At 43.8% G+C, this 23,158-nt stretch overlaps 1 protein-coding gene across 7 annotated transcripts in view; it reads left to right on the forward strand.

Moving 5' to 3' along the window:
- The window catches only part of CYRIB (CYFIP related Rac1 interactor B), a 144,543-nt gene that overhangs the window by 42,303 nt on the left and 79,082 nt on the right, over positions 1 to 23,158 (forward strand). Inside the window, exon 1 of one of the 7 annotated variants that reach the window (XM_087447456.1) lies at positions 17,303 to 17,428. The exons of 5 other annotated variants lie outside the window; for them this stretch is intronic. The gene's annotated coding sequence lies outside the window, so the exon portion shown is untranslated. Of the gene's footprint in view, positions 1 to 17,302; positions 17,429 to 23,158 lie in introns of those variants that run through there. One more of the 7 variants, XM_004431067.2, reaches the window with a different exon arrangement.

The following is a 23,158-nucleotide window of genomic DNA, read 5'->3' on the forward strand; positions in this document are numbered from 1 at the left end:
TAATTAAAGCAATTATCTTTAAACAGTTGTAGTTGTTCGTAGCTATTTCTACATCAGACTGAGTGCTGGGGAGGATGGCCTGATCATCTCGCTTCATCTGTGCGTAGCCAGCATGCAGCATTTGTCACAAGCACTTCAAATTTCGTTAGTCAGGATCCTTTTGACCTTGAAACAGAACCCCAACTCGAACTGGCTTCCACAGAAAGGGGGTTTGCTGGTTTATGGAACTGACAAGTCCAGGGGTGAAACTGAAGGCATGGATCTTAAAAGGTGTTGTGAAGGCTTACACAGTTTTTCTCCATCTCTTAGAGCTGCCCACCATTTCTTTTTGGATTGTGGTGGCAAGATGGCTGTCAGCAGTTCTAGCAGAAGGAAAAAAAGGCCACTTTCCCAATAGTTCAACAAAAGTCTCAGAATTGAGTGTCAATGTCTCTGATTGGTGAACTTGCCTGTCCCTGAACTAGTCCCTTTGGCCAGGGGAATGCGATGCTCTGGTGGGTCGTCCTGGATCAAATGCCTGCCCCCTGAAGATGCTGGGGTAGGGTCTGCACCTCCCAGAGCACGGGGACAATGAGGGAAGGCACATGTCCCCAGGACAATCTGGGAACTGTTTGTGTATGGTGGGTGGGCAAAAGTCAAGATGTCCAATATAGTAGGTTTCAATCAGTATTTACTCAGTGAATGAATTAACAGATGAATGAGCAAATGAGAGCGTGCTGCTGATTCCATGAGCTGGTTATACAGTGTCTGGAGTGGGGTTTTAACAGATGGAGCTTTTACAGAGAGGAAGGATAAAAGAGAGCCTTGAAATCAAGTCATATAAGGGTGACATTAAATTAGCTGAAATATTTAACAAGAGATAGGAGACATATGAAAGCTGTTTCCAATCGTCTGAAGGGCATTCCTAGGGATGGAATATTCTAGGTCCCTACTTTATGTCATGGGTGCTGGTCTAGACACTTTGACATCACCCCACTTTTATTTTCATTTTATTTTTTTATTAGACAACCAATTTATGTTCATTATAGACAATCCAGAAAATGCACAAAAAAGAAAAATAAAAGTACTCCCATTTATTGCTAATTGCTATTAATATTTTGGTATATATAGTCTTTCAATCTTTTCTCCCTATTTATAGCTATATTAAAAAAAGTCTTATTTAATCTTGGTAATTGTGTTTGTCAGAGAAGGAAACTGGCTTTGAGAGTTTCAGAACTTGCCTGAGGTCCCAGATGCAGGCACTAGACTTCTAGGGCCAGAATTCAGTCCACATGTGTCAGCCTCAGCAGCCCTTTCTCATTTCCGGGTCCTTGATTTACCTGCTGCAGAACCAGCGGTCTGTGCACTAACTAAGGGTTTTACTGCTGTTCTGTTCTGAGGATCTTGATTTCATCACTCGTTTATCCACTCACTCATCTTCATTCACATATTCAGGAAATATTTCACTGGGTGCTGGGGGTAGGTCAGTGAATGAAGCAAGGCCCCCGTCCTCCCGGTGCTGATAGTCCAGCTGAGTTCCACATCATTTGTAAATGGTTCAGTCGACAGCCTCTAGGGATGTGCAGATCTGTGATACTATCAATTGCACTAGTCCCACACTTGTTTCAGGGAGCAACCAGCAAAGCAAGGAGGAAGCACCATAGCCAGAAAGCTGGACGGTCTAGTTTTATACATGCCCTCTGCTCAAGACCCCTCTCCTAAAGGGAATGGGTGTGTGTCGAGGGGTGGGAGGCTCAGGCTATGCATTACCTGTCCTCACCCTCCCAGGGCTGGCTCTGCTGGGTGATCCGGGGTGTAGCTTACCACTCTGTGCATATGATGACCCTATTTTCTGGACCCCAGATCAGAACCCCTGGTATGAAGCAGGGTTAGCTGAACAGAAGGAGGGAAATACATATTTCTTGAATGCAGCCTACTGAGGTGCTTTCGCATGGCTCCCCTTGCCCAGGGAGGCAGGTGTTATTATCCCATTTTGCAGGTGAGGAAGCTGAGGCTCAGTTAGAGCTGTGATTTGAGCTCAGGACTATCTGATGGCCCCAGATCCTATGAGCTTGCTCTTCATGCTCCCCGGATCCAGACACATTTGGGGAGTGGGGCTTTAAAAGTTTCTGAAACTCCAGGTGATTTGGTAAGTTTCATTCCATTCACTTATTTTAAAAAGTATTTATTGAAGGCCTGTGTCCAGAAGCTCTGTTAGGTCCGGGGACACTGGGTGACCAAGACCGATGAGGGCTCTTCCTCCCAGGGAACTTGCAGTCTGAGTTAAATCGTTGGAAGAGCGATGATGTTTCTGCACAATCCTTTGCTCAGTGATCCATTCAGCCATGCGCAAGGATGTATCAGTTAGGATACTCTGAGTTGCGAGGGACAGAAAATTCAGTTCAAATTGGATCATTGATAAAAGCAGTTGAGTGGTTCATCTAAACCAAAAGTGGAGAGGTAGGTAGCTTTCAGGCACACTTTGATCAGGGCTGCGGCTTTGTTTCTTTGTAGTTCTTTGGGCTCTGCACTTCTGTCTTTTGGCTTTGTTCTCAGGTTGACTCCCTTCATAGTAGTGAGAAGCCTACTAGCAGGGCTTCTGCCCTGCACTGTTCAACACTGGGAGACACACCGCGTAGAATACGCATGCTCTGAGAAGTGTAGAGGAGAGCTGTCCAGTGTGGTGGCCAGGCTGCCAGCAGCTCTGGGACCACCACATCTAGGGAGAAAGAGCTACCATCTCTCCCCGTAGCCATTGGATAAAAATTTCTGAGCTTCCCTCCGATTGGATCATCTCGGGACACACATCCATCTCTCAGCCAATCATGATGGCAGAGGAAATGGGATAACACTGATTGGCTTGGACCACTCAGGACCCACCCCTGGAATTGGAGATAAGGTCTGAATGACTGAAGGATGCTGCTTGGTGGGAGAGGAATGGAGTAGATGTTGAGGGGGCAGTGTGTAGTGTAGAATCTGGGCATAGAGAGATGAGTAGGGCATTATCCCCTCTCTTGAAAAGCTATGTTCTAGTGAAATTCCTGAGATTTTGGCAAGGATCAGACGAAGGGCATTTACATTTATTGAATGCTAAGCACTTTACATATGTTATCTCAGTTAGTTCTTATGTCCCTGTCAAGTATTTCCATTTCTCAGATGAGGAAACAAGTGCAGAGGTTAAGTTGCTGGCCGACAGTTGCACACCTGGGAGGAGAGCCAGGTTTTGAGGCTGTGAATCCCACATTCCTTCCTCCTTTTTGTGATGGTTGTAGAGAAAATAGATCATTAATAGAGATGCTACAAAGGTTCATCTAATGACTCCTACAATAAGCAGGTCCTTGGGAGTACTTATTGCTTTCCATTTCAAGCTTTTATTAGAGGAATCCTGCCTGCTCTTTTTCTTTAACTGACTCTAGATGGGAGGAGAACTCCTCTCCCAGGTCCAGGTTAAGCAACAGATAATTGAATGAGCTTCTGAGAAAAGCAGAACCATTATCAACTCACAATGCATCAGAAGAGATGGTTGCATTCAGATAATTTTACAAAAATGATTTCTCTCTCCTTTTGACTTTGCTGCCTGAGACTGCCATTTGGTTTTAAAGTCATGGAGTAACTATTATGTAATCATATACAATCCTTTCCCTTGGGCCCAAGTTAACTCACGTGTTCAAAAGACAGAATACATTTTTTGGTAAAGAGTTTGTGGAAAGCCAGTATGATTCCTAAATTAAACTGCCAAAACCAGGGCAAACAAGCTGGATTTTCTGATTTTCTCCAGACTCCGCAGAGACATAATATCCAACAGAGCAGGAGATGATTTGCCAAAAAGCATTTGTGTGCTGATGGTGAAATGTCTGTGTTTATATTGCTCTCTGCACCCAACGTGCATGTCTTGTACTTTGCTGCCTGGTGAATGAGCATAGATCTCCTGACCTCGTAGATCTCCTGACCTCACTTACTTCCACCCCATCAGATGTAGTAATTTCATCCTGGGAGAAATTAACAAAATTTCTGCACCACCACCACAAAATGGTGTTTGGTGACAAGTTGATGTGTAAGGTTTTCAACTTGGATGCTGTGCTTTCTGAGTAATTGTGTCTGCTTTTCTTTCTTTTTTTTTCCCCCAGATTATTACTGCTAATAATTAATTTACCTAGCCACATTTCTATTAGGTTTCTACTATGGTTTGGGTCTCAGGGAGAGAGAGTTGAACAGAGCATAGTCTAATTACTAATAGCCTTCGCAGCCCTCGTCTAACCAGATATCCTCCCAGTCTGTCCACACCGTTATAATTTTTTGGTTCTGACTTACTCTGGCAAACTTGTTAAACTGGACCTTGGAAAAGGTGTGAAGTAAAAGAGGAAGAGGAGAAGAACCTGAGGGTCAAATGTGTAGGCTTGAGTGTCAGCTAAAGACCAGAAACACGAGGTTGCTGGGCTCATCTTGTTGACCCTACAGGGTGACCACTGTGTTGTTATTAGGGCTGATATTTAGGGGTTCTTTGTTTCCGCAGCATAACCTAACTCATCCTGACTGTTGTGACCACCACTGTCATAGAGGCAGCAGGATCCATGGAGCCTGGCCAGCTTGTATGTGCATGTGTGTGTATGTGTGTGTGCATGCAAATATATGTTTGCATAGGTGTGACTCTTGGTGCCTCTTTGACAGTGGTTCTCAAACTTCTTTGCATATTAGAATCACCTGAGGATCTTTTAAAATTCCAAAGCCCAGGCCACACACGAGATGAATTAATTCACCAACGCTGGGGTTGGGACACAAATGCTAGTAGTTTTTAAGCTCTCCAGGTGATTCTAATATGCAGACAAGTTTAGGAACCACTAGTCTATGAGAATTATAATAATAACCTTATTACTATTATTTGAAGAGGTGTAGGGATAATGGTAATGACAGTGGTATTTGCTGTCATTTTCATTTATCGACTGCTGCCTATATGCCAGGCAGTGTCCTGGGTGTGTAACAAATGTTATCACATCTAATCCGCATGGTAATCCTGCAAGCCACCTCTGTAGGGGGTTGGAGAAGGAAAGGAGTGGGTCATATCTTTTAAACTGATGTCAGTTACAGAGTTGCTTAGTCCAGATTGTCAGGTCAAGTCCAGAAAGATGGAGTTGTTGGGTTCACCTTGTGGATCCCAGAGTGACCACTGTGGTCATCATTGGGGTGAGATTTAGGGGTTGTTTGTTACCACAGCGTAACCTGGCCCATCCTGACAGTTGCAACCATCCTTTCAATAACCACAGTGGATTCAGGAATCGAAAGGCAAAAGCACATTTTGCAAAGTTATAAATTGAGGGTGAGTTTATTTTGGCTTGTGGCTTGGAAAGAGAAACGAGTGTAGTAAACCAGGCTATTAATCTTGGGTTGGTTGATTCATCCATCAAAATCACACTGTGTGTGTTTCAAGGAATCAGGTTAAATAAATGGATGAAATGTTACCTTGTGTTTTTGTAGCTCTTTTCTCAATGGGGTACATGGTGCCGTACAAGCCCCATACCGCTGGCTAGTCTTTATGACATGTCTTAGAAGGAGTGGCAGGTGTAAGTAGAGTTGTGTGTTATTTCAGGGTAAAACCGGAACTAATTTACATTGAAATGCTTATCCAACGTCCATAGAGATGCCTGACTGGAGTCTTGGTGGGTAGGTAGGAGTTTGGTAGGGAACTGTGGGAGTGTTGGGAAGAGTGTTCATAGCAGAGAGAACAGCATGGGCAAAGGCACAATAGCAGGAAATAGTGTTTATAGGAACTCTGTAAGCAGTTTAGTATTACTACCAAGAAAGACACTGTTCCCCACTCTTACAGGTGATTGGAGAGTCTTATAAAATCTGCATTTCCATTTGTTTCTTCATCATTCAGCACACGCGTCTAACATTTTTTTTTCAACTTTGGAAGAGATGTGTGTGTAATGAAGGGCCAAATTAGGATAATGCTTTAATGAACCTCCTTTACCCTGGAGGAACACACCAGATACCATACCAAATGTTGCACACTGCTTCTTAGTAGAGATTATTGTACAAGACTCTGCTGATGCCTCAGTGATCTAGACTAACCTTTGGAAATGAACTCAGCAGTTCTCTGATAGTGCATACGGGAACCCATGTGACCCTACTCTAGGCTTAAAGTCCAGGCCTGGGATTGTGCTCCTGTGAGCCCACTCTGGGCCCCTCTTGGGTCCTCCATTTTCTTGAGCATAAAATATTGGCTTGAAGGTGAATTCCAAGGTTCCTTCCACATCTAAAATTCACTCAGAAACTCTGATGCAGGCAATTGTTAAGACAAGTGGCCTATTAAATAAAAATGCGATAAATGCTGAAATGGACTCCACAGACATCTTCTCCAAGTTCATGGCTTCAGACAAGATCAGAGCTTGGGCAAGGTGGCATGCTCTCTCCCATCCTCTGTGCATTACAACTCTGAGAGGGATGCTTTCTCATTAAACCTGTGTTCTAACATGAAATCAGCACAAGGATTTAGAGAGGAAGCTAGCTAAACCAGTTAAGCTTCTTCTTAACTTGGACCATATTGGATCTCTCTTGGAAGGGTTTTTATTTTTTTTGTTTTTTTGGTGAGGAAGATTAGCCCTGAGCTAACGTCTGTTGCCAATCCTCCTCTTTTTGCTGAGGAAGATTAGCCCTGAGCTAACATCTGTTGCCAATCCTCCTCTTTTTGCTGAGGAAGATTGGCCCTGGGCTAACATCCGTGCCCATCTTCCTCTACTTTATATGTGGGATGCCACCACAGCATGGCTTGATAAGCAGTGCGCAGGTCCGCGCCTGGGATCTGAACCTTCAGTGGCCCGGGCCACTGAAGCGGAGCGTGCGAACTTGACCACTACACCACCAGGCCGGCCCCAGGTTTTTTTTTTTTTAAAACCTTATGCAATATCTTTTTTTCTGTAGCCTCAAAACTCAAAACTGAGACCCTCAACTCTTTCCGCACTCTTAGCTCATGTTTGATATCTTCATTGTTCTGTCTAAAGCTCTGTATTTTACCTGTTGGGTCACATAGCTAGTGACCTAATCATTTTAGCTACGTTGGGGCGGGTTTAAATCTCATCTCCTCAGTGTTGCTTATCTGATTTCCTGGCTCTAGGGCAGTGGCCACGTTGGGGGTTCAGAGTCGGGTTAAGGCCCCGGGCCTGGTTAACTCAGGCTGGACTCATGTCATCTCTTTGACCAGCTGCAACTGTTAGGTGCCTTGCGCCAAGCTCTGTGCTAGCACGGGGGATACAGTGGTGCCCACACAGTGGGGCCTCTGCTCTCATGGAGCTCACAGGTTTCAAGGAGGTCCACAAAGGACCCTACAGTTACAATTATGTTATGTGCTGTAAACAAAGAGCACAGGGTCCTGAGAACTCGCACAGCGGGGGCTCCGAGCTGGTCTGCTCCAAGTTCAAATGCACGGACATGCTGAAGAGCACAGGCAAGCAGTTGGGGGCTGAAGGCATTAAGAGCAAGATGTGACCCCAAATACAACATAAAACCAGGTGTGAAGGGTTCAAGATTAAGCCCACAAACAGCACGAGGGTCCAGTGACCTGATAAAGTTCAGGACAAGGCCTTCCCCAGACATCTCCTGCCCTCTCCCCTCTGACTTCCCAAAGCCAAAAGGAATGATTCTTTCCCTTTAATTTTCCAGACCGTATGTCTGTGTCATTCCCTTGGCAGGTGTGTGTTGTTTTGTATTGTAGTGAGGTGGTCTGCCTTTCAGCCCCTGGGAGGGAAGGCTGTTTCCTGTACTCTGTGAGCCTGGGTGGAATTGTTGATCAGATGATTAATGAAAAGGCCTACGGCTCACCAGTTAACCTCAGCGTGTGGGACTCATCCTTCTTGCATCTACAGCAGCAGATCCAGAGAAGGCTCAGACTGGTGAGAACAACAGGTAACACCCTCGGTGCCCCTTTGTGCTCAAATTCACCAAAGCTCCCGTTGATTGAGGCAATTAATGGGGAAATTCTGTCAACTTGGGAGTAGTTTAATAGATATTAGCTGGTGATTAAAAGTTCAAGGTAAATTGGCTTTCCTTTTCTGCATCGTATTACCTAGTTTTCTTTCTGCCTTGTGATTCTGTTTCCATTCATAGAGTAACTACCTGCCAAGAGCCTTCTGTTCGCTTCGGCACCTCCTGTCCTTCCGATGCTCCCCTTTAGGTTCACTCCCACCTTGCCTGGCCACTTCTTCCAGGCCTCTGTCATTTTCTCCTGTCTGCACACTTACCTGTTTGCATGCCTTCTTTTTGAACAAACAAAATTGTTCAAAACATTGAAGGAGAATAAAAAAATTATTCCATCTCTACTGTCATTCTCTTATCATTGAGTTTGAACTTCTCGGATTCTGTCTACCATTTTCCCATCGGGGTACACGTTTTATGTTAACAGCATTCTGTTATATATACACTTTTGTACTTTGCTCTTTTAACTTCATGTTCACAATTTTTCAATCAACAAATGTTAACTGAGCTCCTACTGTGTGCCAGGCATCATTCTAGGGGCTGGGGATAGATGCATTAGTGAACAACCCAGACAGATCCCTGCTGTCCTGGAGCTCCCGCCTAGTTCATGGAGAGAGACAATACACACAATACACATTCTGTAAGGAGGTGATCACTATTATGGAACCAACAGTAGAGTTAAAGAAGGTGGGGAGTATTAATTTATAATATATTTTCTCATGTTGCTACGATCTTTCTGTGTACTCAGTGGTTGTATATTACCTTAATGTCGATGGATTATAATTTATTGAGGACCTTAGGACTATAAATGTTAAATCTGGACCGGACTTATGAGTCACTGAGAGCAAACGTTTCATTTTTGAGGTGAGTTAACAAGTCTAGAGAAAAGAAATGACTTGCTTCAAATCATACAGCCCCTAAGTGGCCAAGCAGGCACTTTTAAATTTTAATTAAATTGATTTTCGTTAATTCTAAAGACAGTTCTTTCAGAACCCTACTATGCTGTTTCCCTATTGTGGGAAATTTAATTTGTTTCTGGTTTTTGTTATAAAGAATGCTACAATGGGCAGCTTTATACAAATGCTATCTTAATGAAGGTAGCAAGTTAATAATAACAATAATAATGAATGATAGAAAAAGCTAATATTTATTGAGCACTTAAATTTGCCAGGAACTGTGCAAAGTGCTTTACATGAAATAATTTAATTCTGACAATGAGTACCATTACTGTCCTATTTTTAATTTTTTTGCTGGGGAAGATTCACCCTGAGCTAACATCCATTGCCAGTCTTCCTCCTTTTTTTTTTTATGTGAGCTGACACCACATCATGGCACTGACAGACGGGTGGTGTGGTTCTGTGCCCGGGGAACCGAACCCAGGCTGTCGAAGCGGAGGGCGCCAAACTTTAACCACTAGGCCATCGCGGCTGGCCCCTATTTTTCACAGATAAGAAAGTGAAGGGATTCAAACTCAGGTCTGTCTGAGTCCAAAGACTGAGCTCTCAGCTACCACATACAGCCTTCCGAGTTTGAATACTAAAACAGCAAATTTCAAAAACCAAAATATCAATATTTATTTAACAACTAAAAGTTACTAAGAACATTTACATATTAGGGTAAACTATATGTAACTGCTGTTTTTTGGGTAAAAAGTGACCACATATTAGCAATTTCATATGTTCCATCTTTCCTGTTAATCCTCACAAAAACAGTGAATTCGGTGGTTATTGTACCTATTTTATTTTATTTTTATTTTTTTTGCATTAGCTTTTTAAAAAATTTTTTTATTGCATTAACATTGGTTTATAACATTATATAAATTTCATGTGTACATCATTATATTTCGATTTCTGTATAGATTACATCATGTTCACCACCCAAATACTAATTACAATCCATCACCACACACAGGTGCCTCATCATCCCTTTCGCCCTCCTCCCTCCTGCCTTCCCCTCTGGTAACCACCAATCCAATCTGTCTCTATGTGTTTGTTTGTTGTCATTGTGCCTGTTTTACAGATGACTAGTCTAGTATTTTAGGTGGAGCTTGGACATTGGGTGATTTAATTAATGTTTGTAGAGAGAAGAGAGGAGAGAAGAGGTGGGAGGCAAGGCAGATAGAGTGACTTATGCAAAGGAAACAGCTGCTACGACCTGGGATTGAATCCTGGCTCATCTCTTAGTAGCTTTGTGACCTCCAGCAAAGTACTTAAATTCTTTCTACCTCAATTTTCTCACCTGAAAACAGAGTAATAAAATCTCTCTCACGATGTCATTATAAGGATCGAGTTATAAAATGGGTAGAAATTGTTTTGTTCAAAACCAGCAGAAACTAAGCCATGGATCAGAGGTGTTGGTGGTAGTAGTTCCTTCTGTTATTATTATATTTCAGAACAAACCCCTTTCTCTTTCCTCTAACCATGATGTTTCTGTAAAACACACAAAAAATCTTTTAAAAATGGCATCAGTAAATAAATGACCTTGGCACAATTAGGGATTCTCATTCTTTGCAGATAAGGTGTTCCTCAGACTCTGACCCTGTAAGGTGGGTGGAAAAGCAGAAATTACCCTTTCTTGGGTTTCCAGGTCACAGTGGGGCGAGGCCCGGGAATGGAGGGCCTACCCAGCCATTCCTCTCCCTTCCATTCCTCCCGTGCCATCTCTGATTTTATGATATCTTGTCCTCTCCTTCAGGTGACCCCCTCCTGTGCCTGTGTATCTTGATAAGGTGGCCCAGCCACAGTGGGGGTGGGCAGGTGGGCACAAGCAGCCAGTGCCCTTCAACACGGAGCGGTCCTGCTGGAGTGGAGTCTCCTCTTTCTGTCTGCTTCACCAGACAGAAAGGGGTGTGACTGGAGGGGTGTGACTGTCAGAGCTGAAAATGCCAAGTGGCTGCTGAACCACACGATGGCCTAAAGACTGTTTGTGGAAACAGGGCAGCTCATCCTGAGTGGGCCCTCCTGGGTTTTTCTGCAGCCAGCTCGTCGCTAAATGGGGCAGTGGGCTTTGGGCTGCAAACTGCTTACAGCGTCCGTAAACCCCAGGGACCAGCCTTTCCCTCTTGGGAAACACTTTGCCTCCTGGCGGGGCTTGAGAGGGAGAAGTGAAGGCTTGCAGAAAGTCTTTCTTTTCCTCTTTTTACCATTAAAATCTTGGCAAGAAAACACGCTTTTTTATTTCTGTCGCCTGTATCAGCAGCAGATTCCCAGATTGAACTCCTAGGCACCGTCCTGGCTTCATCATACTTCGCTTTTCCGGCTGCAAACGATTTTGCTTCTCTAGTCGATGGAGACTCTTAATAACTCCAGGTGGTGAATGGGCGGTGGGGAGTACAGTTCTGTAGAAATACAGCTCGAGAGCAATACAAACAGAGAGAAAAAAAATGGGATGCTTGTCAAGAGGGAAGTGTATTAAAACAGTTTACCTTTATTGACATTGACTTTAGCTTAACAATAGGAGATTTGTTAAATGCTTTATGGCATAGCTATGTGGCGGAGTATTATATAGCCTCTAACCACGAGGTAGCTGAAGTACCTTTATTAAGGAAAGATGATCAACATAGATCATGAGATGAAACAGCAGATTACAATTCGGTATATGAACCATTTTTATAGAAATATATGCATTATCTTTTTATAGATATAGACATAGAAAACCATTTGGAAGGGTATCCACATGGTGTGGGAGGTTGGATCATGAGTTTATATTTTCTTCCTTTTGCTTATCTGTATTTTCAAATTTTTTCTGTAATCAACATGTATTATTCACATAATCAGGGTGAAAAAAAGGTACAGAGGGCCAGGAACATCCCTTTTTTACCCGATCCTTCCACATATTTACTGAGGGTCTCCTAGGGGCCGGGTGGGCACAGTGATAGGTGTTGAAGTGGGCAGGATAGCCCTGGCCTCTGCCTTCACAGAGGTGACGTTTTAGTGAGAGGCTTTTTTAGTTAAAACATTTTTAAGCTACAAAATAAAAATAATTACAGGTTGTGATAAGTACTGAGAAGGAAAAGGCAGCGACATACTAGGGAATGACCGAAGGGAGGCTGGGGTTCGACTTTAGGAACGGTGATGGGGAGGACCCCTTTGATGAGGTGACCCTTGAACCTGGAGCCCGAGGAACAGCCACGAGAAGAGGCCGGAAAGAGTATTCGAGGCACAGGGAAGGACAGCAAATGCAAGGCTGTGAGAGCCCACTGCCTCCCTGCAGGTCCCTCAGAGGGCTGGGGAAACTAGACCTGGAGCCGCCCGCTCGTGAGGAATGTGTTACATTTGGAAATGTGATGGAGGCTCATCGATAGACTTTGTAACTCGGGAAATACGGCCATCAGGATAACTTTGTGGCTCCTGAGAGATTGGTTAGTGTTTTGCTAAATAACAGGAGCGTGTTGGGTTTGAGCTGTTGGCTTTTTACTTTGGTTCTTTTGGAATAGCAGCTCTGATGCCGTCTTTGGATGCTGGGTGAGCTTCGAGCCCTGCCCAGGGATTCTCAGGCTTCTTCCCCTCTCTTCTGCCTTCCCTCAACTACCCCAATTAGATGCTCACCCATAACTCCCTAAGACACTGGAGTCTTAGTCCTTAGCCTTGAAACCCTGGCTGTGGCGGAAATATTTGGAAGGTGCCTCTTTTTTCAAGGATTCAGCGCCTGTATTCATTCATTCTTCAAAGAGGAGGAGGGAAGCAGTTGCTAGAAGTCCCTGAATGTTAGACTGAGGACTAAAACTGTTCACAGAGGCAGCAAAAACTATATGCTAGGTGCTTAAACATGTTGAATGGTGTTATTTGAGTTAACGAGGGCAGCAGCTACTCACAGAGCCCTCTCCAAGGGCAATTGGGCAATTCAAATCAAGAACCAAAACAGTGTTCAGATCTTTGGACCCACTAATTACAATCCAGGGAATTTATGCTGAGCTCATAATTCTTTTTTAATGGGGAGAAACCAAGAAAACAACGATGTCTGTAACAGCAGTAATAGTCAATCATGGCACAGTGCTTTGGGGTTTTGAACGTTTTTTCCTGTACAGTATCTATAAGAGCTTCCCAACATTCCTGTGAAGTAGGTCCTTATGCCCATTCCACAGACAGGAAATGGAAGGTTAGAGAGATTGAGTGCCTCCAGCACATCTGTCTGTGGGTTTGCTCAGAAACTCAAGGTACAATGGTGAGAGTCAGAAAGCATAAGGGGGAGGGAACTAAGACTGAAAATAATTATTAAACTTAAATCTATGCCTAGTTCTGTCCCAAATGTTTTACAAATTTTATCTAAGTTAATCCTTACAATAAATTTGTGGGGAAACTGAGGCTCTGAGAGGCTGAATAACTTGTGTAAGTTGTAGAACAGGTTTCACACCCTGGCCAAGCTAAATCTAGGGCTTTGAGGCCGTTTCCATTCTGCTTCATAAGAATGCATTACTGAATGAATGAATGAATGAATGAATGGATGGATTATGGGGGTTAAGACTGGAGAACCAGCTTCTGTATGGAATTAGACATCAGGATTCTCATGGATGATAGGTGCTTTTTCACAGCTCTGCAGTTTCGACATGCAATACGGGTGCCCAAGCCTCTCCCTAGAGAGTTGCAGCCTCGCTGGCCCTTGAGGCCACACTTTTCCAATACCCTTCACCTAAAGGCTCTCTTTCCTCGCTCAACTCATCCCTTGCAAAATGCCCAGAGCCGAATGAGTTTAGGGCAAACCGGGCATGCAGGGTGTGGACCTTTAGCAACTGAAGGAAACTGAGCTATTTCAACATGATGAAATATTCTGCAGCCATTAAAATGATAAATGTGACTGTAGAAATATGAAAGTGTTGGGAAATAGTTACACATATCTGAAGATAGCAATGAAAGCAGTCTGCATTTTCATGGATAAAGGTTAGAAGAGAACTGGAATGAAAACTGTGTAAAGGTCTTGGGATCAGATGGTGTCACCATCCAATTAGTCTGCTGGGCTAGGAACCTCAGGGTCATGTCCCACAGCTCCTGCTCCTCCTTCCTCCAGATTCAACTAGTCACAAACTCCTGTAGATTCTAGATCTGTAAGTGTCTTAATTCTGGTGCCCATTCTTCCTCTCCTTTGCATTTCCTAACCCAGGCTCTCATTATCTCTGACCTGGAACCCAACAGCCTCTTCACTGGTCTGCTGGCCTCCATTGTCTCTCCCACCGTTGTCCACATTGGAGACTGTGGTCAGGGTGATCTTGATATAAAACACATCTGATTATGTCTGTCCCTGGCTTAGAAGCTTCTGTTTGCTCGTTGCCTTCAGGAGGCAAGTTCAACCTCCTTAGCATGGTGCATAGTCCTTTACAATCTCACCACCCCAGTCTTACCCCAGCATGTCATGAACTCCTCTTATTCTGCCCATGTTCCTTTTCTTCTTGGCCCTTCCCCCATCTCTTCAAGAAAGGCTCATCCTCTCTGAAGCCTTCACAACCAGCCGTCCAGTCCCGGGGACACTTGGTTCCTCCACCCTCCTAAATTACAATGAATCATGCTGTGTTGTAATTGTGAGGTTCCAGCTCTTCCTGTCACTGAATTCTGAGCTCCTCCAGGGTAGGGACCACATGTCTTACTGTCCTCCACCCTAGATCCCCAGCAGGGGTGCCTAGGACTTAGTAGGGGGGCAAAAATATGTGTTGAGTGAATGAATCAATGCTTGAGTGAAACAATTTATTCTTGATAATGTTTTAAAATTGATTTACTAAAAAATAAAAATTTCAAGGAAAACAACATTTAAAGAAAGTAACAGGATCTTCTGAAATTTATAAAAGTAGACAGAGTCAAGTTAGTGTAAATGGAGACAAACTGTGGAGTTGACAGATTAGGTTTGAATCCTGGATCTCTCGCATACCGAGCCTCGGTTTCCTCATTTATAAAGTGGACATGATAATAGTAGCATATGGAGTGGTTATAAAAAGCAAAGAGGAAATGGAAGGCAGGTGGCACATAGTAAGGACTCAAAAAATGCTAGCAAGCCACAGTGATAGAATCATCGAGAGCCTACTGCTTTTATGTAAACATCTCTTTTTGTATCCTTCTGCTTGTTTTTTCAACATAAAACTTTGAAAGCTTTGACCTCAGCTGAAATGTGATTCCATTCGTGCAGAATGATGGAGAAAGGATCAGGGAAGAACAAATTCAGCACTTCTCTTAGGGTATTGTTTGCTGTTCTCTCTTTCAGGGCATCCCACGTGGGGTCGTGCTTGAGTTTACTGGTGAGTTCCTGCACAGGTCAGGAATAGGTCTAGGGCTGATGAGGAGAAAGGTGTCTCTGACAGAGGTATTCCCCCCTCCTCACAGGACTCATCCTGTTTTATGCTTATCACTCATGAATGGGCTGTTTTCTTTGCTGGGCTGTAAGCTCCCCCAGGTGAGCATCATGTCTGTGTTGCTCCCCAGAGATAAAATTAGGACCAATGGATGAAAATTGTTGAGTATCAGATTTCTGCTCAGTGTAAAAGAAGAGGTTCCACACAATTAGAGGAGGCCGACAGTTACAATAATGAGCTCCCCATAATTGGAGATATTCAAGCTAAATTGGATGCTCATGTGTTGAGGATACTATGGTAGAGATTTCTGCTTTGGTGAGAGATTGGGTTAGAGGTGTGTGGTTACTCAGAGCTCATATCTAAGGGACTGGGCAGGTATATGAACTCTTCCTCTGGTTCAAATTGAGGACAGTGGGTTTATATGGATCAGGGTTAAGAGTGGCTGTCAGTGTGTCAGACAAATGGACCAAAGTCTTGGATTGTGAAGACTGTTCTATCAGCATCAATGTTTGCAAAATATCGGCTCCCTCAGTTTAATTGAAATTGATGAAGATTATAATAGAGACAATATAGAAACCCCAAATCATCCTATAGTGTGATAATTAGGGTAAAAATCTGAGGCCTAGGACTCTTGCCCTTAGTGTGTGCCTTGAAAAAGCCACCTAACCTCTCCATGACTCTCTTAACACATTTCTATGTAATATGGCGGAAACCATTTGGTCTCCATGTAACTCAAGAGGAAGCCAAAAGTCTAAATAGGGTAAGGGCTCCCCTTCCGTATTTGGGGCAAGGAGTGATTTCTTGGCCACATCTGATAAGGCCTAGCTAGTTCCTGGGATTTTACCCATTTGACTAGAACAAGGGTTCATAATCACTGTTTCACAGATAACCTCCCTGGGTCCATAAATCCCCTGAAATTGTATGCAAATTTGTGTGCATATGTGTGTTTTTTCTGGAGAGAAAGGCCCATACTTCATGGGATTTTCAGTAGGCTTCTTGACCCCAAAATGTTCAGGACCATTTACCTCCATGGTAATGATCTGCTCAGCAAACTGAAAATACCCCTGTGAGAGGTACACTGTAACCATTTATACTTTGGTGGTAATGAAAAAATCGGAGAGTTTCGTAACAGGATTAGGATGAACTAGCTAGATGGGATGTTCTGTTTTTGTATGTAAAGAGGGAGTATTTATGTTGGAAGAGTGAAAGGGGAATTAGGGAAATGAAGATGCTGCGCGCTCGCTCGGCCACATCCCAGTTCTCTGCCCACCAGCCATTTTTGCCCAGAGCAGACCCTAGAACAAAGTCTCATTTATCTGAAAGAGCTCTGCGTGGCACGAGTCTCAAGTGGCGCCTGATTTCTGTTCTCAGACTGATCATTTAACACCTCCCAAGGGCGTCTCCGCGATACCATCGCAGGCGATAACGGTGCACCTCTCGGCTCTGGGGAGCCTGCCAAGCGCATCTGCCAGGTCCGGGAGTGTGAGTGAGGCTCCGTACCTGGCGGAGGGCGAAAGGCGTGCCCACCAGCCCTGCCATTCGAGGCGTAGGGGTGGGGGGATGTGGCAGCTATGCTGGTTTCAGCCTGGTCCCCGAGTCCCGAGTTCGCGTTCCTGCCATTTCCGAGCTCGCTGACCTGAGGCAGGTCACCGCCCCCCTGAACCTGTTTTCTATCTGTAAAATGAGAAGGCTGCAAGACCCCGACCCACCCAGGTGCCGTCTCTGCGCGAAGGTGCTGCCCCTTTAAGGAGGGCGGGGGAGCGGAGGACGTGGCCGCGCCCCCTTCCTCTCCTCCCGGCGCCCGCGGGACCACCTGTCTCCGGCCTCGCTCCGCCCCCTTGGAGAGGGGCGGGGGAGGGGGCGGGGAAGGAAGGCCGAGGGTTTACCTTGAGGGGCGGGCGCGCGGCGCATGCGCACGGCCGGACAGGTCCGCGGCGCCCTCACTTCCTGGCATTCCCCCTTCCCCCTCCTCGCCGTTACCCTGTACATCCGGGTCACTTGCCCTCCCCGCTCGGAGCTGCCGCCGCCGCCACCGCTTGCCTCGTCGGGGCTCCGCCACAGGGGCAGGTGCGGACGGGCTCCTGGTCCGGCCGCCGCCGCTGCCCCGCTCCGGGCCCGGGGCTCCCCCTAGCGCCGCTGAGGAGCCGCCGGCGCGGCTCGAGGAGGGCGGAGGAGCGGGTTGCGAGAGGCTGGAGGCTCGAGCGGAGAGTGAGTGGTGTCTTTTTACCCTTTTCCCCGCTTCCCTCGCACCCCTCGCCCGCCTGCTCCTCGACCCCATTTTGGCGGCGCGGCGGGGCCCGTGCCGGCGGGGCTCCCTCGTCCCCCGGCGCGGTGGGCCCGCCCGGCGCCCACCCCGGGGCTGCGGCTGCCCCCCGGCCCGCGCGGCCGCGGCCCCGCCCCCGGCGCTCATTCATTCGGACCTGCCTTTCTGCCGCCTCCCCCGGCCGCTCGCCCTTCCGCGCTCTCGCCGCCCCCCGGTCCTACCGCCGCCCCTGACCTTTGACTCCCCACCCCCGTCGACGTTCGCCCCCCACCCCAGCGCACACCTCCCTTTCCTCCTCGCGGCCGCCTTTCCTCCCTCGCTCTCTCCTCTTGTTGGTCCGCAAATCCACACCCCCTTCTCCCTGGGACTCCGCCACGCCTGGGCACCCGGCCCTCGTGGTCACCCAGCCCTCCTGGTGACCCGCGTTGAAGTTGGTGTCTTTATTGCCCCCCCTTCCACCTGTGCGGCCAGGCCCTCCAACTTATGTGCTGCGTTGACCTCTTAATTCCCAGCATCTAAAGTCCAGATTCTCTGTCCTAGGGTGTGGTCTTAGTTTGTTTCCCAAACACAGAATTTCTACTATAATTACCCAAATCTGTGACTGTCAAACTGTAGTGGAAGTGGCAGTTGCTCTGTGTGTGTGTGTGTGTGTGTGTGTGTGTGTGTGTGTTTCTCTGGCTATTCTGGGCCATACCACATATCTTCTCTCTTTTTTTTTTTTCCTGGAGGAGTATCTATGATGGATTAATTTCTATGATGGATTAATTTCCTCTGAATGTAAAATTTGGCAGAAGATTGTTACTCTCTCTCCTGCTCCGCATTCCTCCTCGCTGTGTTCCGGGACTGATTTGCAACATTACCTGTTAATACTGTTTGTTTCTGAGACTTTTTCTTGTCTCATCTGTCAACAGCAGTTATTGAGTGTCTCCTGGTGTGCCAAATACTGATGAAATGCCTGAATTCTTGCAGTACCAGAAAGTGCTGTTCTGGATAAGACAAAGATTTTTGGAATTTGTTTACACTTTTTTCCCCCCTCGTGTAAATTTATTGTTTGCCGTCTTTTTACTCCTTAATCTTTATGTGAAAAATGTATATCAGTCAATTGTGTTCTTATAATCTGGCAATTTGGCAGACTGACATTCCAGAGGAGGGTTTTATATAGCTAAAGGAATTTCAATCAGTTGGGTGTTTGGGGACTTATTGCAAATCATTCTAGGCTAATATACCTCAAGAAAAATACACTGATCCTTTTAATTCTTTAATTGTATTTAATAATAGAAACAGAAGCTTTGTGCCTAGAACAGCTTGATAATTGGGGCTTATTTGATAGCCCGTTTGTAAAGTGTTGCATTTAACTAAAACTGCCTGATCGGCATTCATAAAATGAAATGACAGCACTTTTTTTTTTCCATGTGACATGCGTAGTCCGTAATAATGAACTCCAAGGAAAGTTCTTAGTCCTGAAGTACACCTACCTGCCCATCAGTAAAATGGTTACCAGTATTAGTAGCATTTTCTAACAGTCCTTCTTCTGGGAAGTGGATATTAAAAAGGCACTTGGCTGATTGTCCCTGTTTAGGTTTTGGATAACCGCTCTAGCAGTAAGATTTCTTAACTCATAGTCAAGATTGCATTTTTTTGGCAGAGCAATTTTGCTGGATAATGTTTTTTAAATTCCTTAAAACTTGAACAGTTCTGTAGCTGCCTCAGAGGAAACTCTTACTTTGTAAACTGTTACAGAATATATACTGTGAACTCTAGATTATTTGATAATTGGATAGAGGCTAGATTTTTCTCTCCTAAGAAAGTGGTTGATCAAAGGGAGGCATGATTAGTAAATTGATTCTAGTTGCCCCAGCAAAAATATAATTTTAGATGCTGAGTACAACTAAGTGAATGTAGTTTATTTCTGATAGATGACAGATGACTTTTAACATAATCAAACTTAAAACTCATTTCTCTGAAACTTTCCCCAAAAATGGGAGAAAAAATATGTTAAGTAGTGTCACTCTTGAGATTATCTGACGCATATTTCAAATGGTCATTTACCTTTATTTAGTAAATGATTGATTGAGGAGTATAGAGGGATGCTTATTTCATTTTACTGCTTGTTTCCTTGGGGAAAATACTGGACTGTCACTTATGAGATTACTTAACTCATTAAGTATTAACTGTTAGAGCCTGTAATTTTCTCTTTCACTGTTTAAGGAAAACAAAATTATAATATTTGGGAATATTTAATTCTATTGTTAGTGGCATGCCCACTGTTATTTTTGGTCTCTTCTTTTCTGTCACCAGAGTTTAGCACAGTGCCTGCCTGGTGCACAGCAGATACTCAATAAATGTTGTGAGTAATTGAATGAACGGCAAGGTCAGAGAGTTTTCAACTGTAACATCATTTTGTAATTATCGGGTGAAAGTTTTGGAAAAAGATGTTGATTGCTCTCAGCTGTGGTTTCTCCAGTAGCTTGTATATTTTGAGGATTCATATATTTGATTATTTAAGCTGCTTTGAGATCTTTGGCGAGCAAGTACAATAGACATGTCATTTTGTGTTATGTTTTAGTTCATTGAATGGATTCGTTCACTTAGAATGGATAGTTGATATATGTGTCTTGTCAGCATTCATCAGCAATAGTCAATTCAGACAATTTCTTATGCATTTAAGGTTTCTAAAAGTAAGCATAAAAATTTTTTGGGTGCATAAGGTCATCCTATGTTATGATCAGTTCACTAAATTAGGTTAATTTTTCAAGGAATATTTTTTCGTTTAGCAAAAATGAAAGGTATAATCCAATAATATGACAATGGTTACTTAATATTTCAGTCATGATGATGATAATGTTAATAGTAACCGACACTTAACATAGTGTTTATTGCCAGGCAGTGTTCTAAGACACTTAATCTTTACAACAATCCTGTTAGGTAGGTAGTTAGGTATTAGTATTCCCATTTCACAGACTAGGAATCTGAGGTTAAGTAACTAGAGACATAGCTACTAAGTGATAGAGCTGGATCTTGGCTCTTATTATTATACTGTAATATTGAACACCTACTATATGCTAAGTTCTTTATATACATTAGATTAGTTGTATGACAACCCTGCCAGGTGTGGGTTCTTAATTAATTCCTAATTAACGTTAGGAAAGCAGGGCTCAGAGAGCTCAGGTAACTTGTCCAAGTGTGCCCTCAAATAGGATGAGGAAGGCTGTCATTTGAGCCCAGGCCTCTGTGACTTGTAGTCTTTACTAAAGTTCTATTTCAAAGTACTAATTTGAGCTCCTATATTTTATATTACATATTTAGAAGGCATACTTAAAACAGCAAATCGCAAAACTTTCTCAGCTGCCACACAAGATGGATAATGTTCACTTGTTCTCTGCGTGAGCATATGCAGGATTATAATTTCCTGCTCACTAGCTGTAGCTTTACCCCGTCTCACTCATGCAAGTGTCTTGGAATGCAACTGAGTGACATTTGTACAACTTTGTAAACAAGGAAATCATTCTTAGAATTTTGGTTCTGTAAATATACACATTTCTTGTGACACATCCTGCATCCTGAAAGTGGTACCATGGGTGAGAATGCCTATTTTCCGAGATATTGGGTGATTTTATTTAAGTAGAAGACCTAATGCAAAGATATTTTTGTAGCTATTTTATTTATTTTAAAAGATGATGTTCAATGGTGCTATTTTATGCAACACTGTGAAGCTTTCAATCCTGCACAGTTATTTTCTGCCATGCAAGTAATCTCTGCTAGATGTCTTCTAGATGGTGCATTATGTCTGGTATATATTAAATGTAGACTGATACACATGCTTTTCGTTTTCGCTGGCCTAGACTACTACTTCCAGTCATAAATTGGCGTGTTCTCAGATAATCCAAATTACACTGAATACTGATTAGGTCAGAGAATTTCAGAAAACACTTTTTATGAAAAGAATTGTAATATATTCCCAGATATTATTATTTGGGGATTCTTTATGCCATTTCTCTGTTTTTAGTGAGGGTAATAGAGAATTGAAGGCAGTAATTTAAATGAAATTTGAGATTTACTAGGTCTTGAAGTGGACTTTTGTAGTTTGTTGATTTGTGCTCTTATTGATTGAGAGATTCTACTCACTGTAAAATTTTAGTATGTATGGACAAAAATATTGCATTTAAGCCCTGATTTGCTCTTGTCTGGTAGTGTGAAGATTCTCAGATTATAAAATGGGAATAATAATGTCTCTGCTGTGTGCCTCACAACATTCTTGCAAAATGTTTATACTAATTTTTGTGCAACATAATAGGGAAGATAGAATATAATTTCATTAAAGTGACGCATTTCTAAGTTGAATGATCATTAAAAATTTTTTTGTTTTTGATCATCTATTTCTTTGACACCTGGCACAATACTTGGTATATGATTGCCATTAATCACCCAAATAGTTATTGAGCACATAAGCAGGGTTATGTAACAGTGAATAAAATGTTAGTGGTCCCTTCTTACGGTAGCTTGGAAGATAGAGAAAAACAGACAATGTGAATTCAGTGCTGTGTGTTCCACAGGTACCGAATCTTATTTTAGAGTCAGGATAAAAGCCCATGTTGTAATGCCATCTAAACTAAGACCTGAAGAGTGGACTGTAGTCAGTCAGGCAAAAGAGAGAAAGCATGGTTGTAGAAAGAGAGAAAGGCAAAAGCCTGGACATGAGAGGTCATGTACATTTTTGAAGTGGATACTGGTTCTGTGTGGCTGTAATGTAAGATGTAAAGGAGGTATGGGAAAGAGGTAGACAGTAGATTGTGAGGCAGGCTACATGAGTCATGTTAACAAGTTCAGGTCAGTTTGGACTTAAAGTTATAGAGAAACCATTGTAGGATTTTAAGCAGGGAGAGAGTGGAATACTCAGGTTTGTCCCTTCAGAAGATTTGTTTTGACAGCTTTTGGAGAATGGATTGAAGGTAAAATAAGATTGAATACAGAGAGGCAAGTTAAGAGGCTGTTGCTAAAGTCCAGGAAAGAATTGATAGTGATCAGTACTTGAATGTTGACAGTGGAGGGATGATGTTAAATCTGTAAGATTTGGTGATTTACTGGATGTGGGCTCCATTGAGCTAGTAACTTTGTTTCCGGTGGTAGAGTAGAGTAGGGGTAAGTTTCCCCCAAAGGGCTCACTACCATTTTTTCATGTAAAGGTGAGGTGCTGCTGGGGCTAAGGCAAAGCCAGATGTATACTCAAATATGCCTTTTCAGTTGAGTCTCCACATTGTTAGTCACTGAGTATGAGTTGACCCACCCCAAAATAGGAATATCACTCTGGAGACTCATAAGGCCTCCATGAGTCAGGCATTCAGTTTCCACAAGAGCCCAGCAGCAAGCTAATAGCTGCTTTTCAAAAGAAGTATGCCTGATAGCTGTGTCAGGGAGGCAGAGTCCAAAACCGCCAGGGACACCTCCAGGTGGAGGCTGCCTCCCTTTGTCAGAGGCTCCAGTCCATAGAATCATGAGTCACAGAGACTTGTAGCTCAAAGTGATTGTTAGGGTTGTGGGGCCCCAAAGGTAGTAGCAGTTTTCTGCGTGCAGCCCTTCCTGACTGAGAAAATCCACTCTGGCACTTATAGGATGGGGAAGTAAAACCATATAACACATCAGTTCCTGCTCTACATTAGGATGTAGAGGCAACAACA

Source organism: Ceratotherium simum, chromosome 23, assembly GCF_057802395.1.
Source record: "Ceratotherium simum simum isolate JZ-2026a chromosome 23, ASM5780239v1, whole genome shotgun sequence".
In the NCBI taxonomy this organism is placed as follows: domain Eukaryota; kingdom Metazoa; phylum Chordata; class Mammalia; order Perissodactyla; family Rhinocerotidae; genus Ceratotherium; species Ceratotherium simum.